This window comes from Falco naumanni, chromosome Z (assembly GCF_017639655.2).
Source record: "Falco naumanni isolate bFalNau1 chromosome Z, bFalNau1.pat, whole genome shotgun sequence".
Classification (NCBI taxonomy): Eukaryota; Metazoa; Chordata; class Aves; order Falconiformes; family Falconidae; genus Falco; species Falco naumanni.
The window spans coordinates 70,801,202-70,808,424 of NC_054080.1; positions in this window are offsets into that span (position 1 = coordinate 70,801,202).

Consider the following 7,223-nt stretch of genomic DNA (forward strand, 5'->3'; position numbering starts at 1 on the left):
GCCCAGCTCTGCTGCCCAAAGTTGGCCCTTGAGCTCAAGTCCCTGAAACATCCCATTCCAGAATGGCTACAAGATAATGTAGAAGCTGTTTCTTATCTCACCATCAAGGGAAACTTCACACCTTGCAAGAAGCCTCTTTCTCTGGCATGTCTGCTTCCAGCCAGTTTAACCCCTTCTTGTAGATGGGCCTTCTTGCCCTCCATGCTAGACCATTCCTCAGTCACAAATTAACACCACTTCAAAATTTCCCCTTCAACAGTCAGAATTTTACAAAATAGAGGATTACAAACTTACCTTCCAAGAAGAGGAAAGCAGAAAGTCACTTTTTTTTCGTCAGCAGAAAAATGGAAGTCAGGGACAAAAGCATGAGAAGCGTCCATTGGTGAATAACCTGCCCTATATATGTGTCACACCTTGCCAGGGCTGGGCAGAGTCACCTGGGAACGGCCTGGATGTGAAATGGTTATTTTCCTTCCAAGGGGATATCAGACCCCTGTATTTGGGATGTTGCCGAGTTCCCTAAATCATCAGCTAGTCCCAACTGGATAGAGCTCAGGGTAAAGAAGCAATTAATCATGCTGCCAAATACAATAAAGCATTATGTGTGGAAAAAAGTGTGGTAAAAACTATTATAAAAAACTGAGATAGGTTTGCCTTTGTAGTTTTATGGCTCTTTCCTCCAACTGACAATATATACTAATATGCTGGTGATAGTCTGGGAGAAAGTTGCAAATCTGATTATCCCCAGATTGGTTTTTAGTGCCCTTATTTCTTCTTGCTGGTTGTATTCTATGGAAGAACAATCACTCAGAATGGTGGTATATGCCTTCTGCAGCCTCAACAAACAATGAAGATTTCTTGCTCCTGACCCTGTAACCTTAAGACTAGCTTTTCATTACAGGACTCTGATTCCAGTGTGACTGTCTAGCAGTGATCCTGATAGGAAGAATTTTTTCCCCTGACACTTCTCACCATAATAAATTGGCAGGTGAAGTTATTTCCCGATAAACAGAAGACAGCTGAATGCTCCTCAGCTGCCCCCATTTCTCCAGCACCTCTGGTCTCAGAGTGGTTGTGCGATGTGCAAGCATTTGCATTAAGACTTCTGTTGTTCTCTCTGACTGATGGGGATAACTCCCATAGTTTCTGTTTTGCAGTTGATTGTTATGGCACAGGATGGAGACGTCTTCTGCCACTCACTAATAAAATAGTGATTCAGACATCAACTGAATCCAGAGGAAAACTGCAGCTTGCTAAATCTAGCAGGAGTTTTGCTGTTGGCTTCAGTAGGATCAAGACTGCATTCACAAGGACTTTGAGTTTGCTGCTGTGCTCTGTCACAGGGTCCTCAATCCTCATATCAAAGGCTGCAGCTCTTTAATACTTCCTGCAACATCTGTCTTTTTCTTGGATGAGCTCTCTCTGCTACTGTGATAACATATATTTGGTAATGATAGAGTTTTCTTGTTCACTGACGGCAGGAAATGCCATCCCTCCTTTGCCATTGTAAGCTCCAAGTAATGCTATCTGATCATTGCCTTGAGTCATAAGTTATAATTGGGGAAGATGAAGTAAACCTGAACTGAATCTGTCAGGGTAACAAGGGTCACAGAGACCTTACCGATTCTTGAAGGACAGCTTTCTCAGTAATGCAGCTTCTCTACTGCTCAGAAAAATCCCATATATTTGTTCTTAATGTCAGAGAGAAGGCATTATCCAAAATGAATATAATGAGCCTTCCCACTGACGCAAGGTTCCATACAACATCCCAGCATATCTAATTTTTCACTTGTACAAGAGCACGTGAAGTGTATGTAGAATACACTTACCACAGTGAGACAGCTAAGGTGCAATTCAGTGGCTGGACAATTAGCAGCTGCTGTTGTGGGCTTCTGTATAAATACTTATCACAATTGTAATGCAGAATGCAAACTTTGACCAAATATAGACGAGAACTGACTACATAATGGCTGTTATAAAGTTTATCCTTATGCAACCTCAGAAAGAGTAATCCAGAGTTTGGTTCAAGGATTTGAAGATAAGGCAGATACAGATATTTGAATAGCAACTGCCGAACTTTTGCCAATGAGCCACTGCTTAGTTATAGTAATCACTGTTTCCTGTTACAGCTATGACAGAAAACATCTTTTATTAAATGTTTGAGTCCTGATGTCTTTATTTCAGCTGCTATGTGAGAGGAAAACCTCTCTTAAGAATTTGGTGCAAAATGTGGTTGTGACTAGTTAATGCAAACTTGCTAGGTGCAGTGATCACAGTAGAATATGCGTACTAGATCTTCTGCTAGTGCCACTTCCCCAGTGAGTGATAAACCAGAGGCAACCTTGGTCTTTTTCCCCACTGGGTTCCTGCAGAGCCCTCCTCGGCTTGCACTCCAGGGAGTGCAGGGATGTACCTCCAGCAGCAGCAGCATTTGTGACATATGTGATAGCTCCAGCTCAGCATATTCAATTCACATATTTAGAGGAAGAAGTCCATCATGTTTCTTCTCACCCAGAGATCCCTGGGCAGTAGGCTTGGGCTACTTTCACAAAAGGGAGGCTTCAGCTGTATCTGTAACAGAACTGACTCAGCTGTGCTGGTGGAAAGTTATGGGATTAAGATGCTGCAAATAACATTGTTTTAAGTTAAAACTTAAGTAGATTTAATAAGTCCCCTGCTCAGAGATGTTGAATTTACTATAAAGGGTCTTTCAACCAGCTCCCAAGGCTCTGTGTGTCTGTGTGTGGGTAGGTGTGAAGGTTTCCCATGGGGAAGGGTTTGGGTTAAGCTGATCTTCCTCCCTTGATTACTGGGAGTGAGAAGCCCCTACAGGTGTGTCTGCATCCAAGATAATTAGTCAGTTGAGGAGAGAAGCAGTCCCTCAGAGGGCAGGATTTCTGTCTTTCTAGGTAGACATCTAAAAACAGGCTGAGTGAGTCATGCCCTAGAGGTGCCTGTCTTCCTCTGTTGACGGTGAAAGGAGCTGGGGGGTGACTAGGAAATACAAGTATTTATGCTATAGATGTCTAAAATTGGATTAAATTAATCCTATCTCTTCTATTTTTAAAAAATGAATATATATTTTAGATAGAAATATATATAAATATGTATATACGCTCCTAATATACAGTTTCCAGTACTGCATTATTTGTCTTCCAGATCAGTGCCACTTAATTGCCACTTTTCAAGAATAACTAGCCCTATCCATGAAGGACCGAAGCTGCTGAGGGGCTCAATGCTGTGATCGCTCAGGGTTAGAGACTGGCTCCCAAAGCAGCACTGGGCCCCACACGCGGTGCCTGTGCTCCCTTCCCATCGCACACTCTGTGAACCAGAAACCAGCCAGCATTATTCACATGTGGGTGGAAGAAACGAGCATGTCTGTATGAGACAGACAGCCACCGGCAAAACGAGGACAGGATGATTTCAGTGCGTCGTGCCCTGCTCATTACCCAGTGGGGTTTGGGTCTCAGTAGTTCTGGGACCCGAAATAACCAAACCCAGAGCAGAAGAGACTCGATTTTAGCCTGCTGCTTTTTAGTTGAAGCCTGGTTGCTCCCCCGCCTCCCCCCATTATCCCTCCCTAGAGCCCCCTTACATCCTAAATTGAGGGTCAAGGGATCTTCAGCCTGGGACAAATGAGCTTAAATGAAAACAACAAATTACTGCAGAGAGATATGCTAAATTCCCATTTTGTTTTTGGAAGTTGTTATTTCCATAATTTGCAGCATCATCCTTAGGGGACAAGAAATCATTTATAAGCATATAAGGTATCTCAAGCATCAGGGCCTGAGGGCACCAGCCACACTTACAGCCCAGCCCACCCTGCCCATGGCCCAGGACCCCATTTCAGCCCGCCAAGGCCATCAGGCCCTGCCCTGCCTGGCCATGGACCCTGCTGATTGGGACCCCGTCCATGTGCCAGCGTCCTGGCCTCGGCCTGTCCCATTCCTCAGGGAGGGCTGGGCCCAGGGCTGGGGCTGCTCAGCTCCCTGGTGTGGGGTGGGACAGGTTCAGGCTGCCAGGTGCTGCCTGCCACCATGGGGGTCCCCAGGGAGCCTCGGGCCCTGTGGCACCCTGACAGGGAGGTAAAACAGTGCATATTTACCTGGAAGTCATAAACATGTCAGCAAGTACAAACTTCTAACAATATTTTCTTTATTGGTCATAAAACCCAGTTATCAAGGTCTTTCTCCCTCTACTGCTCTCTGCTGCTGAGATCTTGCTGAAATAATAAAAATGAGTCTTCTGCTTTTATTAGATCCTTCTGCGAGCATAGTGTAAATAGAGAGGCTGATAGGAGAGCCTTAGTCTTCCCGTGGTGATATCTTACTTTTCAGACAAATAAGTACAGAAGCTATCACACACAAGTGGTTCCAGGAAACTGGGCACCAACTGGGAATTTCACGCTGCTGATGAACAAGTAGGTCTTGTGAAATGCTGTCTCAGAGACTTCAGGCCACGGTCAATGTGACCCATGTGTTAAAATCCACTCAGGGAGAAAATAAAGCTGATTATCTGCTGTTTCCTCAGGTCACTGGCTCTTTGCTTGTTTCTCGGGAAGGTTTTCTGACACAGCAGTGCAAAGCAGCCCATCCGTAGCTAGTCTGGAGAGAAGATGCAATTAACAGCAAAGCAGAAATTACATCTGTTCCTGGAAATCAGCTTGGCTAGAGACAACAGAAACTTATAGCAGAATAAACCATAAGTGGTTGAAAACACTTGGTGTTGTTTTTTTCCCCCCTAATGTTCAAAATTAATGTCTATGATGCACATGTAATCAGGGTAATGCAGGTGACAGTAAGCAGGTGGCATGGGTGTCATTGCACAGTCTCTCTCCAGAAATGAGTTGCTGATTATGCTGCCAGTCGCTCCATGGGGTGCAGGACTGAGGAGGGCCCTGACTGCACTGAAGCCCATCGATGCTCCCCCAGAAGCTGTGATGATCACTGCCTACCACCTTCTGCTGTCTTGCAGGGGAGCTCAAGGGGTACTTGTAATTTTGGACAAGGCACATTGGATCCCAATGTATCTGTATGAGTACAGCTAAAGACTGTGGATGAGAATATGTGGGAATATGTTTGGTGTTTCTGTTTCCTGAGATTACTACCACATAAGCTAAAAATGGCCAGAACCCCTAAAACTGCCATTGTAAAATAACCCATTGAAAGTGAACCATACTTACAGCCAGGGTGATGTAATTTCAAACCTGAACGTGGTCCAGGTAGTGCTAGATAGCATTACAGAAAAATGTTTGTCTTGGTTCACCAGGGCCATGCACCAGGAAAAATACCTATGCAAAAATAATGTATCCAAGGACTGCAATGGGAGCAGGGACATCGAACCATGACACACACCCCTCAGGCTGCCAGATTCAACAACCGTGCTTTAGATTTCGGGAGGCAGAAGAGAACTGGTCTTTTATCACTTTTCGGGACTAAGGATTTTTCCAACTTCTTTTTAAGGTTTTCTCTTGATAGTGACAGCACTGGAGACATCTTGTCCTTATCAAAGTTGCAGAATAGAAAAGAATGAAGCCACATAGTCTGTATTTGACTGAAAATGTCTAGATGACCAGTAACCCCTCTTTCTGTGTCCTGCTCCCTGTAATTGTGGCATTGACATGAAATGGGCTATTGAAAAGGTCAAGTCTTCAGTGAGGGTTGGAAGGAAACATCCCTGCAGGTATGACACCTGCTGCCACTGGGAAATGTGTTAGGTGTAACTTTCAAATGCCTTGATTTAGGCCTCACATTTTCAAAGCTAAATTTGACGGTCAGTCCCTGGACTCACGAAAGTTCTGTGACTGCTGGTTACAATGCTTTGTACTACATGTAATGACTTGGTGAGTTCATTTTCAGAGGTTTGAAAGGTAGACCTGAGTCTGGCAAGTAAGTACTTCTCTTCTGAGACCATTTTGAGAGCTACTGTTATTAACAGTGATCACATAAGTAAAAAAAAAAAAAAAAAGATCTAGGAAATAAATAGCACTTTACTGTTGGACTTTAGCGGTGGGCTAATTTTCTGGAATTATTATTACTTTATAAAGCAGTTGTGCTTCAGATTTCATTGCTCGTGTAAGTTCAGGATATTTTGCAAGTGGAGCGTTTTTGGTCCCATGTCCCCAGAAGCAGCAGAGCAGGGTCACCATAAGACTGCAGCCATTTCTGTCCCCTGCAGAGCAGCCTGGTTGGGTCTGTGCTACATAAGCAAAATAAGACCAGGTCATGGGATTCAGGAAAGGGTAAATTATCATCCTTCCTGGTGAATTATTTAATGTGGTTTTGGTCTGTGCTAGCTGGTCCTCCCCAAAACAGCATTTGGGCCCCATTCAACCACTTACATGGCCCAAGGACTGTTTCCAGTAAGACAACAGATTCTGTGGTGGTGGATTAACTGGCTGGATGTGAACTGACCTATACCCCTTTGTCTCTGGGGCTATGAAATGAGTACTGTCCGGTTTTATTTACTGTTACAGGCACTGGTTATTTGCTCTTTCCCAGGAATTCTAGACTTGATTTACTTCATTCACATGCCTGTATCTGTTTTGAAACTCTCTAGCATGCACTAGGGACAGGCAACAGTCCAAAGGGTCACTGTTCAGGGCCAGAGAAATGTTCCAGTTTTTGAAGTATAAATGAAACTTGAAAGCACTGTTTCAGTCATCAGTTATCTCTAAATGGGGCCGGGAAATTTTAAGAAACGATATTTTTTCAGTATTGGCTGAAACTTCAAGCAATACTCTATATGTTACTTCAAGCTCTCTTAAGTTAAACCTGCATAGTACAATACTTGACAGTATCAGATGATTTATGATGATTATCTCATATCCTTGTTTTAGTTTGCTAGGGAATAACTTCCTAATAAGTACATGTGAAAGCCCAGGTTATTTTGTTAGCATCTGTGAATACATTTTTGTTTTGTCTGTGAAATTCTCTGAGAGTTACCGTGTCAACATTTGTTGTGCAATGCTTTCATTTACTGTGTAACAGGGTGAGAACAGCAGTGGGTTTTCCTGTAAATGTGAAATTTTTCTTGGCTAACACAATGTTCAGAGGCTTGCCAAGAAAAAGCTGGGCAGTGGCTGCATGCCTTACTGGCTTGGTGGGTATGCTTGGGGGTGCGTGCAGGTGTGTGTCTGTACACATGTGCAAAGAAACAAATTTGCTGGAGGGGCTGAAAATGCTTTATCACTGGCCAACACCACCACATGCTGCCATCAC